The 14,539-nt window shown below is 41.1% G+C and overlaps 1 pseudogene; it reads right to left on the reverse strand.

Moving 5' to 3' along the window:
- Positions 1 to 725: 725 nt before the first annotated feature.
- Positions 726 to 1,607, reverse strand: LOC118390768 (guanine nucleotide-binding protein G(I)/G(S)/G(O) subunit gamma-8-like; annotated as a pseudogene).
- Between the last annotated feature and the right edge of the window lie 12,932 nt (positions 1,608 to 14,539).

Genomic DNA, 14,539 nt, shown 5'->3' on the forward strand with positions numbered 1-14,539 from the left:
CTTGCTTGCTTTGCATGACTTGACTGCGACCAAGGAGCACAGCACCCAGGGTACTATTTACAAATGGACAACACATGATATGCTTATGTTGACTATCTGTTTGTTTAATTCATATATTTTTCTTTGATCGCCTGTAATGCATCAATGGAATGATGTGAGGCACCTGCAGTGTAGGCCTACTTCAATAACACAACACTAGTTTTATATGCAAACAGTTTGATCCTCAATATAATATAGCTATTTTGTGTTAAAGTTGTCCATTTCATAATAACCAAAATTGGGCTATTATTGGCACTAATGGTGGTGAAACCCTGAAAAGGTTCACAGCACTCTTAGATGTTAGACATTTTACAGTGAAGTATTGCTGAGGTTTTTAGACAGATTTAGGTGCAATTTAAGTTAATGTCTAATCTCTAATTGTCAGGGCAGTGTGCTGAAAGGGAGAGGCTAGTATGTAAGCTAGGTTTGTAGGCCTCGAATGAACTTTGCTCCCATCGTAAAGAACGTTCTATTTCAGTCAATCAGATCAATCCAGATAAATAATTCAAGCACTTACATAAGCAGCTTTTTAAAATACAAAAAATCATCTCACTGATTAAGCCTACCAAAACCAAAATGTTCAAGGGTTCTTTAACTGTGTTAGCATTATTTGTCCTGTCCTACTTATTGCTAATAATGACACAAAACGTAGAGTTATTGTATTTAATAATGTGAATTTGTGGGGATTAGAGTATGGCACAGAAGAATTTCTTCTCCCGAAAAGGGTTCTCAGAGGATGACACAGAGGGTCCTCCTTGGCATGAGCCTCACAGAAGGCCATCAGATCAGCTGCTGCTTTGGACACCTGCACATAGAACACATGATTAACAAGGACAAAGCTTTCAGTGTCACGCCTTGGTCTTAGTATTTTGTGTTTTCGTTAATTATTGGGTCAGGCCAGGGTGTGACATGGGTTTATATTGTTGTGTTTCGTATTGGGGTTTTGTAGGCATTGGGATTGCGGCTGTATTAGGGGTGTGTCTAGTATAGGCTAGGCTGCCTGAGGCGGTTCTCAATCAGAGTCAGGTGATTCTCGTTGTCTCTGATTGGAAACCGTATTTAGGTAGCCGGGGTTTCACTGTGTATTTCGTGGGTGATTGTTCCTGTCTCTGTGTAGTTTCACCAGATAGGCTGTAATTAGATTTCACGTTCCGTTTTGTTGTTTTGTATTTTGTAATAGTTATTTCATGTATCGCTCTTCCTTCATTAAAGACATGAGTAACCACCACGCTGCATTTCGGTCCGACTCTCTTTCGACAAACGAAGAACGCCGTTACAATCAGATTGGAGAGTGGGAGCCAATGTGCACTATTTACAATGTAAATTGACAATGGACAGCTTTTTTGGTACCTAAAGAGATCAAAAATAAAACAGAAAAGGATATTGTGCCTAATAACCATTGTGCCTAATAACCATTCCTTGCTCACCATCATTCTTTCGATGTTAACTTCCAGTTTCAGCTGTTCCACTGTCTTGCGGGTATCTGTAATCTTAGCCATGTTATTGGACATCCTGCTTCCTCTCACTGTACCTCAGCCTGGTACAACAGTTTGTAGATCATGTATTATGTTAATGCTAAAAAGAATGAGAAGAATGATCAGAATTAAAAAAAAAAAAAAATCAGTTATACAGGTATTGCCATATACCATGCATCAGACGTAAATGCCAAAGCATGAGATGGAACCATGCCAATGTATAATGGTTTAATTTGCTTGTTATTGCTGCTGCCTGGGTCTAAGCTGGAAGTGTCACAGTGAGGGCCTCAGAGGGAAGAGGTGCAGGGAGAGGCATGCATAGGCAGCGGCATTATGATTCCCTGATAAAATAAAGGTGAAATAAAATAAATTACCCAGCGTGTTTCTGCGAGCACATCACCTGTTTCCCTGTTGCTGTATCTGTAAATAAAATGTGCTGAACACTTGTTATTACCTTGTCATGATAGTCTTACTGTATTTGTGATTATTAAAATTACTAGCATTAGTTCTCTTACAAATTGCATGTGAATAAAGCAAATAACAGAGGAAATTCCGCAATCACCTCTCTCATCCCTCCATAACCAATTATGTAGCTGGTCATCATGTGGCACAGTGTGGCTCTCAATGACAATTGCCCACTCGGCCCCTTCAGAGGACAGTTTCTTTCCTCAGCCGTTAATTTGTCCCCAATTTCATAGACAACTGAATGAATTGATGATGAACACTAGCTTTGTTTTTTACATGAACATTTACATAACATGTAGGTCTACTACACTTTAATGAACTGTACAACAACACATATCTCAAACTTTATAGTTTGTTGTCTACATCAGAACACAGCCAAATATACACTGAACAAAAACATACAGTGCCTTCGGAAAGTATTCAGTATTTCAGTGGTATATTTGTAATACATTTGCAAAAATGTCTTAAAACCTGTTTTTGCTTTGTCATAATGGGGTATTTTGTGTACACTGATAAGAAAAACAATTATTTCATCCATTTTAGAATAAGGCTGTAATGTAACAAAATTTGGAAAAAGTCAAGGGGTCTGAATGCTTTCCGAATGCGCTGTAAACACAACACGCAACAAAATGTCTAAGATTTTCCTGAGTTTACAGTCCACATAAGGAAATCAATCAATTGAAAAAAAATAATTAGGCTCTAAATCTAGGGATTTCCAATGACTGGGAATACAGATATGCAACTGTTGGTTACAGATACCTTAAAAAAAGGTAAGCGCGTGGATCAGAAAGCCAGTCAGTATTGTGTGACCACCATTTGTCTCATGCAGCTCGACACATCTCCTTCACATAAAGTTGATCAGGCTGTTGGTTGTGGTGGCCTGTGGAATGTTGTCCCACTCCTTTTCAATTGCTGTGTGAAGTTGCTGGATATTGGTGGGAACTGGAACAAGTTGTCGTACAGGTTGATCCAGAGCATGTCTGGTAATTATGCAGGCTATGGAAGAACTGGGACATTTTCAGCTTCCAGGAATTGTGTACAGATCCTTGCCACATGGGGCCGGGCATTATCATGCCGAAACATGAGGTGATGGCGTCGGATGAATGGCACGACAATGGGCCTCAGGATCTCGTCACGTTATCTCTGTGCGTTCACACTGCTATCGATAAAATGCAATTGTGTTCAATGTCCATAGGTGCCAAGGCCTGCCCATACCATAACCCCACCGCCACCATGGGGCACTCTGTTCACAACGTTGACATCAGAAAACCGCTCTCCCACACGATGCCATACACACTGTTTGCCATCCGCCCAGTACATTTGAAACCGTGATTCATCTGTGAAGAGAACACTTCTCCAGCATGCCAGTGGCCATCGAAGGTGAGCATTTGCCCACTGAAGTTGGTTACAACACCGAACTGCAGTCGGTTCAAGTCCCTGGTGAGGACGACGAGCACCCAGATGAGCTTCCCTGAGACAGATTGTGCAGAAATGTGGAGGTCCTGGGCTGACGTGGTTACACGTAGTCTGCGGTTGTGAGGCCAGTTGGACGCACTGCCAAATTCTCTGAAACAATGTTGGAGGTGGCTTATGGTAGATAAATTAACATTCAATTCTCTACCAACATTTCTGGTAGACATTCCTGCAGTCAGCATGCCAATTGCACGCTCCCTCCAAATTTGAGACATCTATGGCACTGTGTTGTGTGACAAAACGGCACATTTTTAGAATGGCCTTTTATTGTCCCCAGCACAAGGTGCACCTGTGTAATGACCATGCTGTCTAATCAGCTTCTTGATATGCCACACCAGTCAGGTGGATGGATTATCTTGGCAAAGGAGAAATGCTCACTAATAGGGATGTAAACAAATGTGTGCCAAACGTTTTTGAAATAAGCGTTTTTGAGTATGGAAAATGTCTGGGGTCTTTTATTTCAGCTCATGAAACATGGGACCAATACTTTACATGTTGAGTTTATATTTTTGTTCAGTGTATATCAATATTCTATTTACAACCATATCAACTTTCACAATGGACCAGAACACAATCAATCTAATTTAAGGATTCTAATTAGCCACTTACCGCAAAAACAAGACAGGCAGGTTGGTAGATCCATGACTCCCGAGTTGAGGTGGGATGGTTGAACAAGGCAATCTCTCTACAAACAAATTGAGAGTTCCAAATGGAGAGAGATTAGTGAGTATGATGGGGAGGAGGGCTTGAATAGGTCCCCTCCTCTCATACAGTAATTACCTCTCGTTCTTCCCCCATGTTGGGCTCAATGCAACAAAAGCAGACGACATAGGGTGTGACGTTCCTCTCTTGACAGTGCCTATCATTTGATTGTCATCAATCAGACTTGTCATTTTAGCTGTTTACTTTAGAAGGAGACTCCTACAATTTTGTTGTAAAAGGTTGTCATTTCATCCCCTAATCATTTTTTCTGGCAAATTTGGTTTATGCTTATTGGGTCTGATTTATTTATTATAAACAAAAAATCATCTGTGTTGCTCTTACATTTTCTGTTAAAGACTGTATTTATTTTGTATTGTTGTATTACTGTACTACAGTTCTGTGGAAAAAGTCAGTGATTTGCATGTAACCAAGAGCCTTAAGGCAGGAGAGGTGTCATGAGAGATAAGCCTAGTGGTTGTTTTCCACATGCTACCCACAACAAATATTTACCTGAAAGATTACAAGGGGGAGGCTTCGTAACACTGTTGTTGTGCTACACTGTGGCATACTTAAATACTTGTGTAGTACGGAGTGTTATAGTGTCTAATACCATATATTGTGTGGTTAGGGATCCTGATGGTTTAAAATGGAGTGTGACGTGGAGTCTCTGAAGGGGAAGTTACAGTTAGCTTCCAGTAACTCTAAGTACTGTCTGGATTTTCAGTATCTCTAGCAGGGCTTGCAAGGTTGCCAGGCTACAGCAGGGGCTACAGTGCCTGCCTCATAGTTTAATGCCAAGTGCCTCATTAGCAGGTGTTTCCCTGCGTTGATTGGTCGTCTCACTGCAAGTAGAGTGCTTCCAACCAGCACAGCCAGGTAAAGTCCTTCAACACTTACGCTTTCTCTGCTGCAGGTTGATGTTTATTGTAATTAATCTTGCCCTGGAGGGAGAACTGAGCAGTTTCCACTAGATGGGCCAGCTGCAAAGTCAAAATTGGCATTTCCTGAAAACAAAAAATGAGCTTTTTGGTCTTAAATTTTAACCCATAACAGTCTAAGCTATTAGCCCGTACAAACACATTGAATAACAGATTCACTACATTCATCAACAGATAGTCCGCCAAGAAAATCTAAAGGAAGTTTGTTCTGAAGTGTCTGTCATATATCTGTGAGATATGTACTTCCATTCATTTTTTCAACTGGTACCAGGGGACCTTCGGACTAGACTTGTGAGGCCTGTGGGAGTCTTAGAGAAAAGCAACATACATGTACATTACCATTCAGAAGTTTGGGGTCACTTAGAAATGTCCTTGTTTTTGAAAGTAAAGCACATTTTTTGTCCATTAAAATAACATCAAATTGATCAGAAATACAGTGTCAACATTGTTAATGTTGTAAATATTGTAGCTGGAAAAGGCAGATTTTTTAATGGAATATCTACATAGGCGTACAGAGGCCCATTATCAGCAACCATCACTCCTGTGTTTCAATGGCATGTTGTGTTAGCTAATCCAAGTTTATCCTTTTAAAAGGCTAATTGATCATTAGAAAACCCTTTTGCAAATATGTTAGCACAGCTGAAAACTCATGTGCTGCTTAAAGAAGCAATAAAACTGTCCTTCTTTAGACTAGTTGAGGACTTTGAGCATCAGTATCTGTGAGTTCAATTACAGGCTCAAAATGTCCAGAAACAAAGACCTTTGTTCTGAAATTCATCAGTCTATTCTTCTTCTGAGAAATGAAGGCTATTTCATGCAAGAAATTGCCAAGTAACTGAAGATATCGTACAATGCTGTGTACTACTCCCTTCACAGAACAGCGCAAACGGTCTTTAACCAGAATAGAAAGAGGAGTGGGAGGCCCCAATGCACAACTGAGCGAGAGGACAAGTACATTAGTCTCTAGTTTGAGAAACAGACGCCTCACAAGTCCTCAACTGGCAGCTTCATTAAATAGTACCCGCAAAACACCAGTCTCAACGTCAACAGTGAAGAGGCGACTCTGGCCTTCTAGGCAGTTGCAAAGAAAAAGCCATATCTCAGACTGGCCAATAAAAAGAAAATATTAAGATGGGCAAATGAACACAGACACTGGTCAGAGGAAGGTTGGAAAAAAAGTGTTATGGACAGACTAATCTAAGTTTGAGGTGTTCGGATCACAAAGAATCGGATGTCTCATGGTCTGACAAACTCCGCTCTAGCTCTGTCACCACAGATGCGGAAGTGCAACATCGGCAGATGCGTTGAATTAAGACGCATCCAGTGCACAAATAAACGTCCCTTTTTCAGGACCCTATCTTTCAACGATAATTTGTAAAAGTCCAAACAACTTCACATATTTTCATTGTGAAGGGTTTAAACACTGTTTCCCTTGCTTGTCCAATGAACCAAGAACAATTATTATTATTATTATATTATTATTATTATTATTATTAACAATTAATGAACATTCACCTGTGGAATGGTCGTTAAGACACTAACAGCTTACAGACGGAAGGCAATTAAGGTCACAGCTATGAAAACTTAGGACACTAAAGAGGCCTTTCTACTGACTCTGAAAAATACCAAAAGAAAGATGCCCAGGGTCCCTGCTCAATTGCGTGAACATGCCTTAGGCAAGCTGCAAGGAGGCATGAGGACTGCAGATAGGCCAGGGCAATACATTTCAAAGTCCGTACTGTGAGATGCGTAAGACAGCGCTACAGGTAGACAGGATGGGCAGCTGATCGTCCTCACAGTGGCAGACCACGTGTAACAACACTTGCACAGGATCGGTACATCTGAACATCACACTGCGGGACAGGTACAGGATGGCAACAACAACTGCCCAAGTTACACCAGGAACGCACAATCCCTGCATCAGTGCTCAGACTGTCCGCAATAGGCTGAGAGAGGCTGGAATGAGAGCTTGTAAGATCTGTTGTAAGGCAGGTCCTCACCAGACATCACCGGCAACAATGTCGCCTATGGGCACAAACCCACCGTCGCTGGACCAGACAGGACTGGCAAAAAGTGGTCTTCACTGACGAGTCGCAGTTTTGTCTCACAAGGGGTGATGGTCGGATATGCGTTTATCGTTGAAGAAATGAGCGTTACTCCGAAGCCTGTACTCTGGAGCGGGATCGACTTAGAGGTGGAGGGTCCGTCTTGGTCTGGGGCTCATGCTGACATGACCCTCCAGCATGACAATGCCACCAGCCATACTGCTCGTTCTGTGCGTGATTTCCTGCAAGACAGGAATGTCAGTGTTCTGCTATGCCCAGCGAAGAGCCCGGATCTCAATCCCATTGAGCACGTCTGGAACCTGTTGGATTAGAGTGTGAGGGCTTGGGCCATTCCCCCCAGAAATGTCAGGGAACTTGCAGGTGCCTTGGTGGAAGAGTGGGGTAACATCTCACAGCAAGAACTGGCAAATCTGGTGCAGTGCATGAGGAGGAGATGCACTGCAGTACTTAATGCAGCTGGTGGCCACAACAGATACTGACTGTTACTTTTGAATTTGATCCCCCCTTTGTTCAGGGACACATTATTCAATTTATGAATACACATTATTCAATTAAATTTATGTTAGTGTCTGCGGAACTTGTTCAGTTTATGTCTCAGTAGTTACATTTTATGTTCATACAAACATTTACACATGTTAAGTTTGCTGAAAATAACCGCAGTTGACAGTGAGAGGACGTTTCTCTTTTGCTGAGTTTAGATATCTCTATCTTAAAAACTTATTCGGGATCGGTGTCCCATCCATGGGACGGTTAACCTAACATAGGTCTAATGTAATTAGCATGAGGTTGTCGTTAACAAGAACATTTCCCAGGACATAGACATATCTGATATTAGCAGAACGCTTCAATTCATGTTAATCTAACTGCTCTGTCCAACTTTCAGTAGCTATTACAGTGGAAGAATACCATACCATTGTTTGAGGAGAGTGCACAATTTTGAACATGAAAAGTTATTAACAAATTAGGCACATTTGAGCAGTCTTTTGAATTTTGAACAGAAATGCAATGGTTCATTGGATCAGTCTAAAACTTTTCATATACACTGATGCCATCTAGTGGCAAAAAATCTAAATTGCACCTGGGCTGGAATAATACATTATGGCATTTCTCTTGCATTTCAAAGATGATGGTACAAAACTGTTGGTTTTTTCTTTGTATTATGTTTTACCAGATCTAATGTGTTATATATTCCTACATTCCTTTCACATTTCCACAAACTTCAAAGTGTTTCCTTTCAAATGGTACCAAGAATATGCATATCCTTGCTTCAGGGCGAGCTACAGGTAGTTAGATTTGGGTATATAATTTGAGGCAAAAATTGAAAAAAAGGGGTGGATCCTTAAGAGGTTTCAAACTGACAAAAATATACAAATATTATGCGAATTAGATTTCCGTGGGGGGTGCAGAAATTGACTCTAGGGGTTTAAGATTAGGGTTAGGCATTAGGGTTCTCAGTGTGGTTAAGGTTAGGTTTCAAATGAGATTTTGTGACTTTGCAGCTGTGCCAGTGACCACTCTGCAGACTCTGCAAATCAAATCACATTTTATTTGTCACATGCGCCGAATACAATAGGTGTAGGTAGACCTTACAGGGAAATGCTTACTTACAACACCCTAACCAACAAAGCAGTTACAAAAAAAAGTAATAGATAAGAATAACAAATAATTAAAGAGCAGCAGTTAATAACAATAGTGGGGCTATATACAGGGGGTACCGGATGCCTCTAGTACATTAGTCATCCCAATAAATTTAAACCGACTTCTCTGCTGCTAGGTGCATTGTAACGATTTTCTTCTTCCTCTGAGGGGGAGTAGGAAAGATCGGACCAATGCGCAGCGTGGTAAGTGTCCATATTTTAATGAAAGATAACTGAACACTGAATACAAAAAGAACAGGAGAAATAAATGAAAACCGTAACAGTTCTGTATGGTAAAACACAGACAGAAAACAACTACCCACAACCCATAGTGGGAAAACAGGCTGCCTAAGTATGGTTCTCAATCAGAGACAACAATAAACAGCTGCCTCTGATTGGGAACCATACCAGGCCAAACACAAAAATACAAAAACATAGAACACATAGAATGCCCAGCCCAACTCACGCCCTGACCAATCTAAAATAGAGACATAAAAAGGGAACTAAGGTCAGGACATGACAGGCATAGGTTGAAAGTTTGCCCATGTACACTTTGTCTGTAAAGTAGAGATGTTTTATTTGATTGAATTGATGTTATTTTATTAAACTATTACTCTAGTGTATCTATGGTGTAATGATATGGCAGTTACCACAGTAGTATGAGGGCTATGCAGCTGGATGGGCCATTCAAATGTTTATGGGTTAAATAACAGCAGTTCCATGTACACTTGATGATACAGTATAGTGTGCTGAAATAATGACAATAATGACGGCCCATTGTCAGACACTAACTTGTTCAGAATACACGTGAGACTGTCCAGGTGCATTTTTGCAGTTGTTCCTTACTCCATACCATGCTGCCTATCCATTTCCATTAATGTTTAGTCAATTAATGTATTCCAAATATATTTTTTAAAGCTGTACTTAGTTTTAAGACCTGTTATTATGAACTGACCGGAATAAAACATATTTCCTGTAACAATTTCACATAGGCAAAAACACTACCGGTCAAAAGTTTTAGAACACCTACTCATTCCAGGGTTTTTCTTTATTTTTTACTATTTTCTACATTGTAGAATAATAGTGAAGACATCAAAACTATGAAATAACACATATGGAATTATGTAGTAACCATAAAAGTGTGGATCAAATCAAAATATATTTTACATTTGAGATTCTTCAAACAGCCACCCTTTGCCTTGATGACAGCTTTGCACACACTTGGCATTCTCTCAACCAGCTTCATGAGGTAGTCACCTGGAATGCATTTAAATTAACAGGGGTGCCTTCTTAAAAGTTCATTTGTGGAATTTCTTTCCTTCTTAATGCGTTTATGCCAATCAGTTGTGTTGTGACAAGGTACAGGGTGGTATACAGAAGATAGCCCTATTTGGTTAAAGACCAAGTCCATATTATGGGAAGAACACCTCAAATAAGAAAAGAGAAATGACAGTCCATCATTACTTTAAGACATGAAGGTCAGTCAATACAGAAAATGTCAGGAACTTTTTGAAGTTTCTTCAAGTGCAGTCACCAAAACCATCAAGCACTATGATGAAACTGGCTCTGTTGAGGACCGCCACAGGAATGGAAGACCCAGAGTTACCTCTGCTGCAGAGGATAAGTTCATTAGAGTTACCAGCCTCAGAAATTGCAGCCCAAATAAAAGAAAACCACTTGAATTAGTAGGTGTTCTAAAACTTTGGACCGTTAGTGTATATTAATGTATTGTCAAGACATAGGATATCATCATCATGCGGCCATAGACTGTCTTGATTGGCAGACTCTCCTGTTAGCGCGCATTTCTTGCATGATCTCAAACCTCATGATAATTACGCACAGCAATTCCTAGGAATGGGTATAAGTGTATGGTGAGCGAGGTGACAGGATATCTACCTCTAGCACCAGCCCTAGCACACACAGTAGTATCCAGAGATGTCTTTTCCCCATGAGCTTAAAAGACCTTGCATCACATATTTGAGGCGATATTTGATTCCAGCCATTACCGATCCTCCCCTCTCACAAATGCAAATGTTGGACGGAAGACAGGGTGGTGCGGCAGGTGCCGCTTCTCATTCGAATGCTGTAATTTTATCTAAACCATCAGGTGTACGCCGATCCCAGTTAAGTAACTCATGCAAAGAGTTAAAGCGCAATAATGCGTTTTATCTCCAGTACTCTGCCATGACTGTCAGTTATGTATCTGCTCTACTGATAATCTCAGTGCGTCCTTGCTGGGATGACACAATCAGTCTACTACCTGAGAGTATCAACACCAAACACATTGGTTCACTGTTCCACGGGAGCGGACAGTACACAGCATACCATAATGTTCTGAATAATGGCCAAGTCTACCTCGCTCATTATTCTACTGAACCGCTTAGGCGTAACAAACACAAGTCCAACATTTATCGGAAACTGTTAAACTACCTGTTCACTACCCTCCTGCTCTCCGGGGATGTACAACTCAATCCTGGGCCCAATATCACCGAGCCAGTGATACGCACCGGAGTGGAGAGCGGTGGAAGGCCTCGTCCACTGGTCGTCGCCGCTGTGGAGGTGGGTGAGTGCTATGGTCCTATGTTTTCTCTCGACTCACCCGGCTCCAGGATAGATTTTGACTCTTCAAACATACCAGAGTCGCTATATGCGATCCCTGACTCTGCTTCTGGTACGCAAGCTATTTTAATTAGTTCCCCGCATCCAGTGCAGGCGGGAGGGATGGTTAATTGCGCTACCGAACTGCCCCTAATCAAAACGAAACAAAACGGCCTAAACCCAGCCGTCAGAAAACATCGAAATTTTAACTTTTTCAATGTGTCAATCACTCTCGAGTCATCTGGGACCCACGAGCTAAGCCCAAGGGACTACTAGGGGGCACTTGAACATTCGTAGTGTCATTCCAAAAAGTGATCAAATTCAACATCTACTCACAGACTCCAACCTTGACTTTCTCTGCCTCTCAGAGACATGGCTCCATAAACACTCTCCATATGCTGCTTTGATTGTGCCTGGCTACAATGTTTTCAGGAGAGACAGGAATGAAGGAAGAGGAGTGTGATGATTTACATTAAAGAACATATCCGATGTAAACAAATTGAGTGGTCATGTGATAATGAACTAGAATGTATCGGCCTGAACGTTACACTGTCTCCCCAAATGTCTTTTACCCTCATTGGAATGTATAGGCCACCTTCCACCAAAAGTGTTTTTTGATCAGTTTAATACCATGCTTAGGGAAGGTGATTTTGGGAAAGAGGTCATCTTAATGGGAGATTTTAACATTAATTATGAAGACAAGTGTTGTAGGAAAACCCTCAAACGGATCACTAATACCTTTGACCTTACACAGCTAGTTAAAGGGCCAACCAGGGTGACTTGTTGCTCTAAAACACAGATTGATTTGGTGTTCAGTAATAAACCAGAGAGAGTGACTAAATCATTCAATATTGTTACTGGGCTGTCTGATCATAATCTGACACTTATAGCCAGAAAGCTGTCTAAGAGCAGGTTTAACCTCTCTACTGTTAGAAAGCCGGATCAACTCAGAATACCTAAGAGTGAATTAAACTATTTTGAAAAAGCAATTAAGGGAATAAACTGGAATGATCTCTTGTCCTATACAGACGTGGAAGCTGATAGTCAGGTTTTTCTATCCACAATCCAGACTACAATAAATGGCTTCCTAAAGAAAATCAAATCCAAACCTGGCCAAAAGAGCACTCTTCCTTGGCTAAATGGAGAAATCTGGAAATTGATGAAAGAACGAGATTATGCTCTAAAAACAGCCCTAAAATCTAAATTAGAGTATGACAGACGTAGGTTTACCATGTTGAGAAATAAGGTGATAAAAGAAATCAGACAGGCCAAGGCAAACTTTTTTATTAACATAATTGGTGAAGCAAAGGGAAATTCTAAATTGATTTGGGAGAATCTAAAAAAGTTAACAGGGAAAGACCATAGTAACACTGCAAAAAGACTAAAAATCATGGTGAATAACAATCTAACACAGGATGCAGTTGAAATAGCAACAGCCTTCAATTCCTACTTTATTGACTCTGTCAGGTTACTGACACAGAACCCCTCCACTGATTTCTTGGGCTCAGTGCTAGTGAATGACACTCAACCTGTCTTCATCATAAGGGAGGTTTCTGAGTCAAAGGTGAACAAGGTGATTAGCTCACTAAAGAACTCTAAAGCCAAATATGTGTTTGGGATGGACTCTACCTTTCTTAAAAACTACAAAGAGTCACTCATTGGCCCCATTACTAAGGTCACCAACACATCTATTGGTCTCGGTGTGTTTCCAAGGGTATGGAAGTCGGCCATAATAACGGCCATCTTTAAATCAGGCGACCCTGCTGACGTGAGTAACTACAGGCCCATTAGTATACTACCTGTGGTGTCAAAGGTTGTTGAAAAGTGTGTAGCAGAACAACTGATTGCCCACCTCAACAACAGCCCCTTCACATTACACTCCATGCAGTTTGGCTTCAGAGCGAAACACTCCACAGAAACGGCCAAGTGCTTTCTTCTGGAAAATGTGAAGTCCAAGATGGACAAAGGGGTGCTGTTGGGGCTGTGTTTCTGGACCTAAGGAAGGCTTTTGATACTGTTAACCATGAGATTCTCATCACAAAATTGTCCAAGTTCAACTTTTCCCCTGATGCCTTGAGATGGATGAAATCATACCTTGAAGGCAGAACTCAGTGTGTCAGAGTGAGCAATGAGCTGTCGCCCACTCGTAGCTATGATGTGGGCGTGCCCCAAGGGTCAATACTGGGGCCCCTCCTGTTCAGCCTGTACATTAATGATCTGCCTTCTGTCTGTACTGGGTCTGAAGTTCAAATGTATGCAGATGATACAGTGATATATGTGCATGCAAAGAGCAAACAACAAGCTGCACAAGAAGTTTATTTTTTTAACTCACTACTGTAATGGTCCAGGTTACAAAGTGGCTCAGTGACTCGTGTTTGCATCTCAATGTGAAAAAAACTGTTTGCATGTTCTTCACAAAGAGGGCAACAGATGCGACTGAGCCAGATGTCTATGTGTCAGGGGAGAAGCTCCAGGTGGTATCCGATTTTAAGTACCTTGGCATCATACTTGATTCCAACCTCTCTTTTAAAAAGCATGTGAAAAAGCTCATTCAAATAACTAAATTCAATCTAGCTAATTTCCGATTTATACGAAATTGTTTGACTACAGAGGTAGCAAAACTGTACTTCAAATCTATGATACTCCCCACTTAACATACTGCTTGACTAGTTGGGCCCAAGCTTGCTGTACAACATTAAAACCTATTCAGTCTGTCTACAAACAGGCTCTCAAAGTGCTTGATAGGAAGCCCAATAGCCATCATCATTGTCACATCCTTAGAAAACATGAGCTCTTGAGTTGGGAAAATCTTGTGCAATACACCGACGCATGTCTTGTATTCAAGATCCTTAATGGCCTGGCTCCCCCTCCACTCAATATTTTTGTTAAACAGAAAACCCAGACATATGGCAGCAGATCCACAAGGTCTGCCATGAGAGGTGACTGTATAGTTCCCCTAAGGAAAAGCACCTTTAGTAAATCTGCATTCTCTGTGAGAGCTTCCCATGTCTGGAATACACTGCCATCAGACACACATAACTGCACCACATATCACACTTTCACAAAATGCTTGAAGACATGGCTAAAGGTCAATCAGATTTGTGAACATGGTCCCTAGCTGTGTGTTGCCGCCTTCCATGTTGTCT

The sequence above is a fragment of the Oncorhynchus keta genome, chromosome 11 (assembly GCF_023373465.1).
Source record: "Oncorhynchus keta strain PuntledgeMale-10-30-2019 chromosome 11, Oket_V2, whole genome shotgun sequence".
In the NCBI taxonomy this organism is placed as follows: Eukaryota; Metazoa; Chordata; class Actinopteri; order Salmoniformes; family Salmonidae; genus Oncorhynchus; species Oncorhynchus keta.